Below are 14,988 nucleotides of genomic sequence, written 5' to 3' on the forward strand. Positions count from 1 at the left end.
TTCACTGGACGTGCGACCTGCTGTCCCTTTTGTCTGCAACCCACCGACGACTCTCTTTCACTCTCCTCGGCTCTCCTTCGTAGCCGCAGCAGTTATATTAGCGGCTAATTGGCTAACTGGCTACAGCTGACGGCCAATCAGCCACAGCTGACGGCCATCTACTACCTGAGCCAGCACTCCTCCACGTGAGGCCGAGAGCCTGTAAACTACTTTCTGGGGCTCTGTCCCCACAGTCTCCCACACGACAAATGGCGCAGCGAGCAGGGTATGGTGCCAGCCAAAGCTCTCCAAAGGACGGTGGAGCAGTTTGTGCGTATGAACACCCAGTCTGAGGAAGACCAGGAGGAGCAGCTGCCAGAGAGCTGGACCCCCGTGGAGGGGTGGGAGGACGTGGACGGTTCCCACACCAGCACAGGAAAAGCCATGCAGCTGCTGGAGAGATGGAGCCCCATGGAGAGGTGGAAAGATGTGGACGGTTCCCCAACCAGCACAGGCCGGAGAAAGCAAAGGTCATTGCGGCCCTGTGGGCCGGGAAGTTCCTGGTCAGGCAGCCCAGATGCAGGACTTGTCCCAAGAGGAAAGGCTTGCTGAGTCCTCCGTGGGAGATGAGGGTGAGGTCCAGGTCGTCCCTCACCCCCAGGACAGCCCTGGCGAATAACTATGGATTATGGGGAATTGCCTTCTATCCCTAATTTAATGGACTGCTTGACTGTTTGGGAACTTACCACCATGTAGTGGAACTGGGGGATATTTGCTTTTGTGTCTTGACTGGCCGCCATCGAGAATATGTAAGCACCTTGATTGTGAGTCGCTGTTGTTCCAGCAGGGTACCCTGAGAGGCCCAGAGAGAGTGGCAGTGCCTTGAGAGCGCTGGCTGAGTCCAGGAAGTCTGGCTGAGCCCTGAGATGCCCTGGCTGTGCCCAGGAAGTCGGGCTGTTCCCAGAGAGAGTGGCAGTGCCCTGAGAGCCCTGGCTGAGTCCAGGAAGTCTGGCTGAGCCCTGAGATGCCCTGGCTGTGCCCAGGAAGTCGGGCTGTTCCCAGAGAGAGTGGCAGTGCCCTGAGAGCCCTGGCTGAGTCCAAGAAGTCTGGCTGAGCCCTGAGATGCCCTGGCTGTGCCCAGGAAGTCAGGCTGTTCCCAGAGAGAGTGGCAGTGCCCTGAGAAACCCTGGCTGTGTCCGGGAAGACAGGTGGTACCCTAAGAAGCCCAGGAAGTCTGGCCGTGCCCAGAAGCACTGGTGGTGCCCTGAGAAACCCTGGTGGTGTCCGGGGAGAATGGTGGTACCCTAAGAAGTCCAGGAAGTCTGTCCGTGCCCAGAAGTACTGGTGGTGCCCTGAGAAACCCTGGCTGTGCCCAGAGAGCCTGGCTGTGTTCAGGATATTGCATTCACCTCCAGGCTCCTCTCACAGGGCCCCTCGCAGAAGACGCTTGTCGTGTAGATTGTGAGGCGAGAGCCTATAGGGGTGGAGTGTGGGGGCAGATCCCCAGAAAGAAGTTTCCAGGCTCTCGGCCTCACATAGAAAGGTGCTGGCTCAGGTAGTAAATGGCCATCAACTGTGATTGCATGGCCATCAGCTGTGGCTAGTTGGCCGTCAGCTGTTACCAGTGAGCCATTGGCCACTAATATAACTGCTGTGGCTATGCTAGCAAAAAGAAAAGAGGAGAAAGAATGGGGGCTAGCAAGAAGATGACGGCTGGGCTGGCAAGCGTGGATGGTGGTTAGTGGACAGTGTGGATCCAGCCTCCAGTGAGAGTATAGTGCCGCCACAGAGAATATAGTGGTAGGACTCCCCTACCTATGGCTCCGTGGGTGTTCCTTTTTGGCCTCACCATATCCTGCGTTCTTATGTGGGGAGCGGGACCAGAGACCTGGCAGGCAGCCCTGCATGACAAATGGCGCAGCGAGCAGGGTCTCCCACACGACAGGTGGTTAAAAACTTGAGTGTGCATTGACATGCACCGGAGAGCACATTATAACCTAAATGGCTGGGCCCCACCCCAAGTTTCGGATTCAGCAGTTCTGGACGGAAGCCTGAGAAATTTATTTCCAACAATTTTCCAGGTGAGGTTGTTACCGAATTCAGGTTTGATGCCGCTTGCTGCCAGCTACTTAAAGAGTCAAATAAAAAAACAAAAACAAAAACTGACAAGCGTTTAGAGTGACAAGTGTTGGTGAGGAGAAAAGCATCCATTCTAGATACTGGCAGCTAGGGAAGATGGCAGACTCACGTCTAAAAAAACCACCTTCCCCGAGCCAAAATGATTGAGAGGTTTTATAGGCAGGTAAATGGAAAGGAACAAAGGAAAGCAGGCCTCAGAGCTAATAGTTGAGAAGTTGTCTCCTGGCATCTTCTGAGGCCTCAGGTCTGCCTCAATATTATCGTAAATCTCATTGTCCATAACTGTCTGTAGAAAAACTGCTAGGGAGTTGTGATCTTGGGTCCCAACATCTGGAGCCTGAGGATTAAAGAAGCTGCTCTTTTCAGGTTAGGATATTTGTTAATTAACAATGTATGGGATAGCCTTGAAAAAGGGGAGAAAAAAAAACTGAGTTCTTCAGTTAATCAGTGGGAGGAGAAACAAAGAGGAAACAGCTGAATATCAGGATGCCTCAATCTGCAAACTAGCTAAGTTTAATTACATTATTGATCTACCAAATTTCACCTTTACAATGTTGATGGCCTGGGACCTCACTTTAAGAACCTGTGTACTAATTTCAGGTTCTCAACCAACTTGCTCATTAGAAACCCCTGGAGCTCCTAAAGTAGACCAGCTCCCTGGGCCACACACAGAGGTTCCTATCTGGCCAAGGAAAATGGCTACCCATGTGTCAACATTTTTCAAAAGTTCTGTTAGGTAATTGGCCAAGTTTAAGAGAGAATTGAGGGACTCCAGAATGAATGCTATTAATCTCTGTAATTCATCTCTGGTCCCTCTCTCAGTGGGTGAATACAGAATACGATAAGGCCAAAAAGGAACACCCATGGAGCCATGGATAGGGGGTTCATACCACTATAGTCCCGCTGGCAGCTGGATTGGGTTGGAGTTACAAGAAGCAGGATCCACATGATCTGCAATCCACCATCTGCTTCCCTGCCAACCCCACTTGCTAGCCACAATCCGCACTTGCTAGCATAGCCCCAGCAGTTATATTAAGGGCTAATGGCTAACTGGTTATACCTGATGGCCATCTGATCACAGCTGATGCCATCTACTACCCAAACCAGCACCTTTCCATGTGAGGTTGAGAACCTGGAAACTGCTTTCTGGGACTCCGTCCCTGCACTCCAAGCCTCCAGGGTCTCGCCTCACTCTCCACGCAACCAGCATCCTTCATGAGGAGCCCTGTGCAAGGAACCCAGCTCATGAGAAAAAGTTTAAGTCCAGTTCAAATAATGTACCAGGGGCGTCCCTCAATGTCTACTTATATAGCCATTGCCACTTGGAGCAGCGAATTTTCCTTGGCAACTGGGGCTGACTAATGGGCAGTTCCATGCCGATCTGATAAGATGACTGATTTGCGACACCATTAAAAGTGAGGGCCCCATCCACTATCATGTTAGCCCATAGGCACCTATGGGTGGAAAGAAATAGTAGTCACAGGAACCAACAATGGCAAATCCCTTCCATCTGGCAGGATACATGCTAGCTTTTTGTCCTGGGAAAGGAGGGTCGCTGCCACTGGCACCTTCCCGGTTTGTGGTACCAGACCTTTATGGCAGTGCTTGGGGTCCCTTGCATAGTTTCAACATGTAGCAGAACAGTGGACCACATAATAGGCCATAGCGAGAGCATATAGGTTCCCCGAAAAATCGTCCCGGCATTGGGACTTCCGTATACTACAGTCACTTGCAGTGGCCACTCGGCCACAACCTCTGGCGTCACTTGCAAATCATAGGTCAAACCAGCCCCCCATGGGGCTATCAGGTGCAACCACTGACAGTGGGGGCTTTTGACCTACCAGGGCCAAGTCCATTGCTGTCGTTCCCCTGGTTTCAAGCATGTGGGTGCTGGCAGCAAAATGTTCCCATTACTGCTGTAGCCTGGCTTTAACAGAGTCTCTCTTGTGGTAACTTGTAATTGAATGGGAGCTGCGAGCCTTTCGATGTAGCAGAGCTTCTACTTGTGCAGGCCCTCCCTTCTGTGGTCTCCCATTCAGGATTCTCAAGACGTCCCACAGACACCAGGCACAGTCACGCATCGTGGGAGGGTGTTTTGACACCCGGAGGCCTTGCTTCAAAAGGCCGTTGTAGCATTCAATCATGCCAGCTGCTTGTGGATTGTAAGGGGTATGAAACAACAATTGTACGTCCATCCTGTCAGCCCAGCGCTGGACTTCTTGCCCCATAAAATGAGAACCCCTGTCATTTTCAATGACTTGCGGGCACCCATAGAGGGCAGGCACACAGCCGTGTAAGAGCAGCACTGTATGTCGCTGATCCACAGCGATGGATCAAGCAAATATCAACCCCATAGCAGTGTCCACTGCTGTGAATGCATACATCACATTGTGGACCTTAGGCAGAGATCCAATGTAATCCACTTGTCAGCAAGTAAGGGGCACCTGCCCTCTCACAATCTGCTGTGTTTCCCAGGAGAGCTTCCACCGTTGGGGGCTGCCCTGGGCACACACAGCACAGTCATAGCAGGCATCTGCTATCTCCTGCCATTTCAAAGGCAGACCCCAACATCTGCTCACCTGCCACATGATTCAGCTTCCAGCATGCTGTGCTGCAATTTCCTATGCAGCCAATGGGCCACATCAGTGGTGGGGCCCATTCTAACCATCGGACCCATGCTAGGGCATCTGCTTCATCATAACCTGGGGACACTAAAGGAGAGTGACCTGTGACGTGCATTAGGGTCACCTTCTTTTTCTGTCCTAGGTCTCAGAGGTCCTGCCACATGGCTTGACCCCACAGTGGACGGTGTCCTACCAACCAGTTTTGGTGTTTCCACGTAGGGAACCACAACGTTAGGCCCCGGAACATCATCCAGCTATCAGTACAAATAACTAGGAGCCCAGGCTCGTGGCTGATTATCATCCATACAGCCCGTAATTCAGCCCACTGGCTACTCTGGCCCGTCCCAGTATCAAACCAAATGGTGTCTATTTTGGGCTACATACCAATAGCCGCCCAAACAGCTGCAGCTCCCCGGCTAGAACCATCAGTATACCAGGCATCTTCAGGTACTGGGGGCTGTCCTTCTCTGTAGGGCGAGGGCTCCAAGTCCTCCCCTCTAGGCAGAGCGCTTGGCTCAGCCTGGGCTACAAGCTCCACAGGCCCCACAACTTGCTGTAGCTCTGTGCTCAAAGGGCTTGAACAAAGGGTGCTACATTGCTCCAAGTAGGCACCCCACTTGGCGAGAGTAGTGGTCTGTGCCACCCCGTTTTTGGGTCCTTGGGTCCATGTAAGGACCCACCCCTGGACGGGTTAGGTTGTTCGAACCAACACCCATGCCGTTCCTGTGATGGCTTCTAGGGCCACTGGGGCTGCATACACAGCAGCCAGCTGTTTCTCTATTAGAGAGTAGCAGACTTCTGCTCCTTTCCACAATTGGAACCAAAATCCCACTGGTGACCGGAGATGCTCCTGCTGTTGCCAGAGGCCCCAACCGTACCCCTCTTGGGTTACATGAACATCAAGTTCAAACGGGTGACCAGGGTGTACTACTTGTAGAGCCTTTGCCTGTTGCACTGCCCATTTGTGGTAACAAAGGGCTTACTCTATAGCCTCTGTCCACTCCCATGAGCCCCCCTTTTTTACCATGGAATATAAGGGCCTTGCTGTCTGTGCTAAATGGGGGGTACAAACACATACCAACCCCAGCAGACCCAAACAGGTCTTCAGTTGGGAGACGTTGGTAGGCCGGGGAAATGCTTGTATCTTATCAATAGTCGCTTCAGGTATGACCTTTGTCTTACCCAACCACACAACACCCAAAAACTTGACAGATAAGCCAGGGCCTTGACCTTTTCCTCATTCATTGTCCAGCTACATGACTTCAGGTGGCGGAGAAGAGAGGGAGCTGCTTGCTCCAAATCTGAAAGAGAATCAGATGTTAGTAAAATATCATCAACATAATGAAACAAGGCCACAGAGGATGGGCAATCCCACCGTGCCAAATCCTGGACCACGAGCCCGTGGCAGGTAGTGGGGCTATGCAAGTATCCTTGCAGATGGACTTGAAAAGGCCATTGCCAACCTCCCAAGTAAAAGCAAACTGCTCTTGAAACTCAGGTGCAATGTCAATGGTGAAGAAAGCATTTGCCAAGTCCACTACATAGTGGTACATTTCCAGGAGGACAGTCAGATGATCCATTAAATCATGAATTGAAGGACCCACAGCATGCAAAGGTGGCGTCACCTTATTCAACTGCCTATAGTCCACAGTCATTCTCCAGTTCCCATCTGGCTTCTTGACAGGCTATACTGGAGATTTAAAGGGACTGTGCATCGGCCTCAAAATATGTGCCTTCTCCAATTCCAATATTCTACGACCAATCTCCTCCTGCCCTCCTGGCAGGCGGTACTGTCACACCGTAACCACACACCAGGGCTGCAGCAACACTTGAGGAGGGTGGTGAGCATGCCCACATGTCACTGCTTTCACCACCCGGATCCGGAGACGGAACTCTCCTACCGACGTCTCCAAACTAAGGCCATGTAGCACATCCACTCCTAGAATACATTGCGGAATGGGGGAGACATACACCGTGTAGGTACAGTGGGGAAGCCTTCCTATACCCAGTGGTAAGGAAACAGCTTTTATTGTCACAGTCTTTCCCCCGTGGCCATCAGCGCAGATTGCTAGTCCAGGGAACAGTTCTGGGTTCCCATAAATGAGACTGCAGTCTGTGCCAGTGTCAACTAGGGCCAAAACCCTCTGTACATTAGAAGGGGACCAATGTATGGACAGTCCCACGTGGGGCCTCTGGTCCCTGCTCATCCCCTCTGACTGGGTACCTTGGCCCCATCCCTAATCAAGCCGAAAGGAGTCGGCCTCAAGCGGCCACATGAAGTCCTGGAGGGACATGGGTCACGCTTTCCCAGACTTCTCCTTTAGGCTTTGCCAGAATTTTGCTGTTCCAGACGCAACTGGTTCCAAAGTTCCAGCAAGAGTGCTTTGGGTTGTTGGTCTATTTTTTCCTAATCGACCCCTGCTGCCAAGAGATCACACCACATCTGCGTGCGTGTTACTCTCTGAGGCCCACGACCTCGCCCCCTTACCTTTGACTTGGGTTTCCAAGTCTTAACTTCTCAGACCTCCTGTCTTAACTTCCTTTGCCTCCGGCTTTCAACATCACCTAGTGTGGCCATGGCAGTTGTAATGTCATGGATCTGCCGTCCCACATAGGGTGCAAGAATGGCAACCCAGGATCCAAAAGCACTTGCAGGGATCCTTGGTTGTAAAGCACTTGGTTGTAAAACACTCGTCATCTGGCCCCCACATATTAGAGTTGAAGATAGCATGTCTCTGCAGTGCCCAGGAAGTCTGGCTGTGCACAGAGAGAGTGGCAGTGCCCTGAGAGGCCCTAGCTGTGTCCAGGAAGTCTGCTGCGCCCAGAGAGAGTGGCAGTGCCCTGTGAGGCCTTGGCTGTGCTCGGGAAGTCTGGCTGTGCCCAGAAGGACTGGTGGTGTCCTGAGTAACCCTGGCTGTGCCCAGAGAGCCTGGCTGTGTCCAGGATATTGCATTTACCTCCAGGCTTCTCGCACAGGGCCCCTTGCGGAAAACACTTGTCACGTAGATTGTGAACTGAGACCCTCTAGGGGTGGAGTGTGGGGACAGAGCCAGGAGTGCAGTTTCCAGGCTCTCGGCCTCATGTGGAAAAGGGCTGGCTCAGGTAGTAAGTGGCCATCAACTGTGATTGAATGGCCATCAGCTGTGGCTAGTTGGCTGTCAGCTGTAACCAGTGAGCCATTGGCCACTAATATAACCGCCGAGGCTACACTCACAGAAAATGGGGGCTAACAAGAAGATGGTGGCTGAGCTAGCAGGCGCAGATTGCAGATAGCGAGTTGGTTGGCAGAGAGAAGTGGACGGCAATTTGCATGTCGTGTGAATCCAACCTCCAGTGAGACTATAGTGGTATGACTCCCCGACGTATGGCTCCGTGGGTGTTCCTTTTTGGCCTAGCCGTATCCTGCGTTCTTATGTGGGGAGCAGGAGCTGAGACCCCACAGGCCGCTCCGCAGGACAGTCTCATACCCATTTCACAGATGATTTGAGTAAGTTCAGTGTATGATTGTCATTTACTCACCGTGTCTGGCATCTCGCCAGCCTGTCCCATACTGTGCGTACCGCAGCGGTGAGCAACTCCATTAGAGTGTGGTTGCCCTGGTCTTGGGCCAACCTATGGCAATTCTGTAACCTTTGTCTCAGGGACAGATGCCCTGTCACGGAGGCTAGCTTTTCCATTTCACTTGGGGAGCAGAGAATGCTGTCTGCCCCCGCATCCCATAAACGTAGTAGCCAAGCCGAGACTGGCTCTCCAGGGCACTGTCTGTACTGCCTCCACAGCTCCTGCAACTCAGTGGGAGTGTAAGGGGTGTAGGTTGTGAACTCGGTCACAGCTGGGTTACCGGCAGCAATGCCCCGGGGGCCCAAATGTTGTTCATGCCTTACCTTTTGCTTCATAATGGGCCGGGCTTGGGGGTTGGGAGCTACATTGTCTCCACTGGCAATGTCCGCCTCTGCCTCAGAGTCTCCACTGAGGGGCTCTTCCTCTAACAAGCGGACCCGAACTTCCAGCACCTCCCACCGGGACACCTGGTCCCACACCTGGGCTATTCCAGCAAGTGCTTCCTCCGAGTTATGATGCACCGCGGTGAGAACCTCCTCCAACCAGCAGTCCCGAGCTTCCAGCGCTTGCCCTCGGGGCTCCTGGTCCTGCCCATGAGCTATTTCATTAAGCGCGTCCTCCATGTTACGACGCAAAGCAGTGAGGAACATCCAGCCCACATGGCAAGCTGTACCCTTTGCCTTCTCCGGCAACTGCTCAGCTAGAACCTGCAGGGCCCTCTCCATGTTGGCCGGAGGGCCATCCATGTCCTCCCACCCTTCCTTGGGGGTCCAGCTCCTGAGAACAGTGGCATCTGGGTACCACACACTGTGTGGGGGCCACATGTCCTCCTGCCCAGAGTCAGACTCCATTCCTACTTGGTCGGAATCCTGCTCACTGTGCCAGGTGTCTGATTCGGTGGAGGGCTTGGCGTCAGATGCCCACAGCTCTAGGAGCCCATGGCATCAGCGGACCACCAAAAGGAAGGTGACACCCGCCACAGCCAACAGGGTGGAGTGCCTTCCGGAGGCTTGAGAGACCCACCAATTCACTGAGGTGTAACATTTCTGCCAAAGGATTGCACCTCCTGTTCCCAGTGCTGCTCCTCACAGGCTTCCTGAAATTGAGCTTTCATACGTATAAGCTGCTCCATTACCTTTCAGAGAGTTTTGGCCGACACCACACCCTGCTCGCTGCGCCATGTGTCATGCGGGCCCTCAGCTCCTGTTCCCCACATAAGAACGCAGGATATGGTGAGGCCAAAAAGGAACAACCACGGAGCCATGGATAGGGGAGTCATACCACTGTAGTCTCGCTGGCAACCGGCGAGACACATGAAGTAGGATCCACATGATCTACAACCCACCATCTGCTTTTCTTCTACCTGCCAACCCCACCAACCAACCAACGCAGTCATGGCAGTTACATCAGCAGCCGATTGGCCAACCGGCTACAGCTCATGGCCAACCACCACCTGAGTCAGCACCCCCCACGCGAGGCTGAGAGCCTGGAAACTGCTCTCTGGGACTCTGTCCCCACACACAGACCAAGGAGAGGTGAAGAGTTTTTTGTTGTTGTTGTTTGGTTTTTTTTGTTTGTTTGTTTTTAAGAGGGTAGTTTATTGAAAGCAAAGGGTCACAGCTCCTGAGCGGGAGGGGATCCTGAATGGGGGTGCCCAGTGACTGATGCAAAAGTTCTTACTTTTATGCCTTCCCTTGTCTCTTTGGGGAAGAGGACAGTCACCTTCTAATGAAATTAGTCTCCCAAGTTTGTTCTGTTTGCCCATCCCCAAGGAATTAGCAAAATAACCCACTCCTATCTGTGAGATCTGCTCCGTTTGTCAGGCCAAAAGGAATTTTATAATTAACCTCAAAGCACTATTGCATTTTGTCCTGGAGAGAAGGAGTGATTTCAAAACCTGAAGTCTCAGAATATGTCTGTCTTATGTTTATTCTACCAGGGACCTCCCTGTGTCTACCTGGTACTACCTGTCTCACTGATACTCCAGATATCCCTTCATGGCCAGCGTGAACCCCCCTAAGGGGAGTTGGGAAAGGGAAAGATGGGTGGTGATTGGGTGAAAGGAGCAGCCTCAGTGAGTTTGGAGGGATTAGTAACCAGGTGGGGGGAGGGGCGGAGCATGGAGGGGATCTCAGGAACCCCCCCAAATATGGATGAGCAGCTATTGGGGCCACCCCCTCCAGGAGGGGCCTAAGGGATCCCGGGATTTGTGGGTGGTGAGCCTGGAGTCCTGGCAAACCTCCCAGAGGCAGAGACCCCAGTGGGAATAGTGGTGTGAGGGGTCCCTGGAGGCCAAGGGAAGCAAGACATCAGGGACATTCTTCAGCAGATAATGGCCATCACCAACCAGGACCTGAATGAGGCCCAGGCCAAGAACCATGCTATCGGGACCTGGCTCACAGGCAGATAAGCTGGCAGCAGTCAAGGTCTCCGGCTACTCAGGACACTGTGTGCATGAAAGCAGGCCTGTAGGGCCTGCCGCATGATTTCTTGCATGGAACGCTCTTTGTTTTGCTGTGCCTATATAATCTTGCTTCTTCTCTGCTTGTGTGCAGAGTGTATCCCTCTGGCCTGCCACCACCAGAGAGTCTCTCCTGTCTGTAAGTCTCAATAAACCTATGTTCTGCATTCAGCCACCTGGTGTGTTCTTTGGACTTGTGGCTTCTCAGTCACAAATCTTGGAACACCCTGGTCTCAGTCCAAACACATGCCCTGAACTGCCACCAAATGCTTTTTTAAGCGTCCTGCATAAAATCAAGGAGAAAACCAGCCTTAGCTTTCAAAGCTTCCAGGAGGCAGCTTGTGGACCCACAATTGATGTGCTTAGATAAGACCCTTCTGGCAGACAGTGTGGCTGGGCCTAAGAAATGAGGGGTGGAGGGTTTCCAGTTGCAGCTTCTGGGAGTGGTGGTTCCCCTGACAACTCCATCAAACACTTGGATTATCACAGCAAAGTTGCCCAGAGATGCCATATCTACCACTCAGAGCTGAAGAAGTATAAGGCGGCATGTAACGAGTTCATGACCCATGTCATGAACCTACTGAGGGGGCAGAGCCACACACGGCCTGTCGCACCCAAGGAGATGGAGGGTGTGGTGAATATCATCCATTAAAAGTTCAGCATCATCCAGATGATCCTGGGTTCCCACTTCCTGGATTCCATATGAAAATGTTACAACTTCAGCAAACAGGCCACTGAGGTCCTAAATGAGCGTTTCTACTCCCGCCTGAGTAACCCATATCCTAGTGAGGAGGCTAAGGAGGAGCTTACAAAGAAGTGTGGCGTCACCAAGCAGATTTGCTGTAAGAAAAACATTGGAAAGTTCCGGAAGGAGGCAAACATCTATGTACGCAGTCCAGACCACCATGTCAGTCTCCCAGGGGGGGCCACAGTTACAGCAGCTCCCTGACACCCCCTTTCCTCTGCATGCTCTGGTGGCTTTTTCAATCTCTCAAGATCTGGAGACATGTTTCGGGGGATAAACAAGCTCAATGGAGATTTCTAATCTGCTCCCCAAGTGGATTCACTCTGAAACTCCATGGGGCTGGGGGCTATAGGGATAACTCGGGGAGCCCAGAGGCACAGCCCTCGGGAAATGACGGCAAAAGGTGGCAGGCAGGAGGCTATAATTTTGTCCTTAATGATATCCTCAACAGAGGGACCAAAGAGTGTTCATTCTGACACTTCAAACTGTCTCGCCTCTCAGAGCCACAGGGGTGGGGGCTCATGAGGTGACTCTTGAAGAGGATGCAGGCATCCAGAAGACAAACCCCAGACACAGGAGAAGCACAAACAGAGAATGGAAAGTGGTGTTTTACCCTCCCCAACCAGACTCTCGGTTCTGTGGGTGCTGACCACATGGCAGTGAGATTGGGGTCTTTTCAGGGGAAAGTGGGGTCTGTCTCCCTTTTTATCCTTTCTTTCAGGCTTTTTTCTCTTCCCCTTTCTTACACAGAAACACACACACCCAGATTCCTATTTTTCAGACCTCTCTCTCTCTCTCTCTCTCTGTCTCATACACACTTATACAACTATTCTGTTTCTCTCCCTTGCTTGGTCTGGTTTCGACCACTCTCCTTCCCCCACCCCTTATCTGCTCTGGCATCTGTAAAGACACCAGCCTTCCGCTCCCTCCCTACCCTCCCAACACTCGCCCCGCCCCCACCTGCCCGGTGCTAGAAGCGGAACAGTAGCTGTGTCAGATCAAAAGAACAGAATCTTTGCTGTTCTGAGAACTGTGGACCACAGACACAAATTCACAGCCCAACTAGTTCCGGCAAAGGAAAGGGAGCTGTGGAAACAGGACCGGCTGTGGTGGTGGTCGCCGCCATTGCTCTGGGCCACCTCTCACAACTCACCCCGCCCCTGGCCCCACCTATCTAGGTGGATCCCTACAGGAGTAAACAGAACTGCTGAAACATACGAGCTCTGAATCTGGAGCTGTAAAAGCTTTGGAACATCAAAAGCTCTCCGCATACCCACCGGGACACTGCGCCCTGTGACCTAGAGGAACTATTAACAGAGGAGAAGCCCATCTCCCAGGGAATCACCTCATTGTGTGAGAAGCTGGAATAGTGCAGAGAAAACATAGCAGTACCATATGGAAGAAGAAATGTAAGCTGCAGTTGGAGAAAAAATAAAACCTTCTACCAACAAGTACTGGAAAACAAAAGAAAGACCGCTTCCTATCAACCTGTTGCAGAAGCCACTCCTGTAGATGTCTAGGAAGAGAAATAGTAAACCAGTAATTGCCATGAATAACCAAGGCAACAAGATAGCTCAGAAAGAAAGTGAAAAATCTCCAGAAAAGGCACTTAAAGATACAGAAATATGTGACTTAAATGACAGAGAATTCAAGATTGCAGTTCTGAAAAAACTCAACGAGATGCAAGAAAACACAGATAGGCAGTTAAATGAACTCAGAAACACAATCAAAGAAAAACATGAGCATTTTATGAAAGAGTTAGAAATTTTTAAAAAGAACCAAATAGAATTTCTGGAGATTAAGAACTCAATAGAAGAAATGAAGAATGAAATAACCAGCTTAGGTAGTAGAGTTGACCAGACGGAGGAAAGAATCAGTGACATCAAAGATAGAAACCTGGAAATTACACAGATGGAAGAAGAAAGAGACTTGAGACTTCAAAGAAATGAAAGAACTCTACAAGAACTTCCTGACTCCATCGGAAAGAGCAATATAAGAATAATGGGCATACCAGAAGGAGAAGAAAGAGAGAAGGGAACAGAGAATATATTCAAACAAATCTTCGATGAGAACTTCCCAAACTTGTGGACAGAACTGGATCCACAAATCCAAGAAGCAAATAGAACACCTAATTACCTCAATCCCAACAGGCCTTCTCCAAGGCACATTGTATTGAAGCGGTCTAAAATCAACGACAAAGAAAGAATCCTCAAGGCAGCCAGGGAAAAGAAGACAATAACTTACAAAGTAAAGCCCATTAGATTATCATCAGATTTTTCAGCAGAAACTCTACAAGCCAGGAGGGAGTGGAACCAAATATTCAAACCATTGAAAGAGAGAAACCATGAGCCAAGAATAAAATATCCAGCAAAGATATCCTTTAGATATGAAGGAGGAATAAAGACCTTTCCAGACATACAGAAGCTGAGGGAATTTTCTAATACACGGTCTGCACTACAAGAAACACTAAAGGAGGCTATTCGACCACCATCAAAGGGACAATTTGTGGTAACCAAAACTCAAAAAGTGGGAGAGTAAGGCCTGAACCGGAATACAGGAATGGAGAAAGTAAGCGTGCTGAAGAAAATAGAATATTCTAAATATCAAACTTTCTTTTACATAAACTTAAGGGTAACCACTCAAAAAAAAAACCAGAACTGAAACATATACTGTAATAAAAGAAGAAACAGAGGGAAACATCATAGAATACCACCACACAGAAATAATAGACAACAAAAAAAGGCAAAGAAACAATGGAGACACAGCCTTACCAGAAAACTAAAGATAGAATGACAGGAAATCCTCACATATCAATAATCATCCTAACTGTAAATGGACTGAACTCACCAATAAAAAGACACAGAATAGAAGATTGGATCAAAAACTAAACCCAACCATATGCTGTCTCCAAGAGACACATCTCAGCTACAAGGACAAGCATAGACTCAAAGTGAAAGGGTGGAAATTGACACTCCAAGCAAATGGTACCCAGAGAAAATCAGGTGTAGCCATAATGATATCAGATGAAACAGACTTCAAGGTGAAAAAGATAACAAGAGACAAAGATGGACATTTCATAATGGTGAAGGGGACTGTACAACAAGAAGACATAACAGTCATCAATATTTATGCCCCCAATCAGGGAGCACCGAAATATACCAAGCAACTACTAACAGAACTAAAGGGAGAAATTGACCAAAACACAATTATACTAGGGGACTTAAATACATCATTGACAGCTATGGATAGATCATCCAAACAGAAAATAAATAATGAAATAGCAGCCCTAAATGACACATTAGATGAAATGGACATAATTGACATTTATAGAGCACTTCATCCTAAAACATCAGACTATACATTCTTTTCTAGTGTACACGGAACATTCTCAAGGATAGACCATATATTGGGACATAAAATCAGCCTCAGCAAATTTAAGAAGATTGAAATCATACCATGCATATTCTCTGATCACAAGG

At 50.2% G+C, this 14,988-nt stretch overlaps 1 pseudogene; it reads left to right on the forward strand.

Moving 5' to 3' along the window:
* LOC109438470 (pre-B-cell leukemia transcription factor 2) overlaps positions 1 to 11,713 on the forward strand; it is a 92,075-nt pseudogene extending 80,362 nt beyond the window's left edge.
* The last annotated feature ends 3,275 nt before the right edge of the window (positions 11,714 to 14,988 follow it).

Source organism: Rhinolophus sinicus, linkage group LG13 (genome assembly GCF_036562045.2).
Source record: "Rhinolophus sinicus isolate RSC01 linkage group LG13, ASM3656204v1, whole genome shotgun sequence".
Taxonomy (NCBI): domain Eukaryota; kingdom Metazoa; phylum Chordata; class Mammalia; order Chiroptera; family Rhinolophidae; genus Rhinolophus; species Rhinolophus sinicus.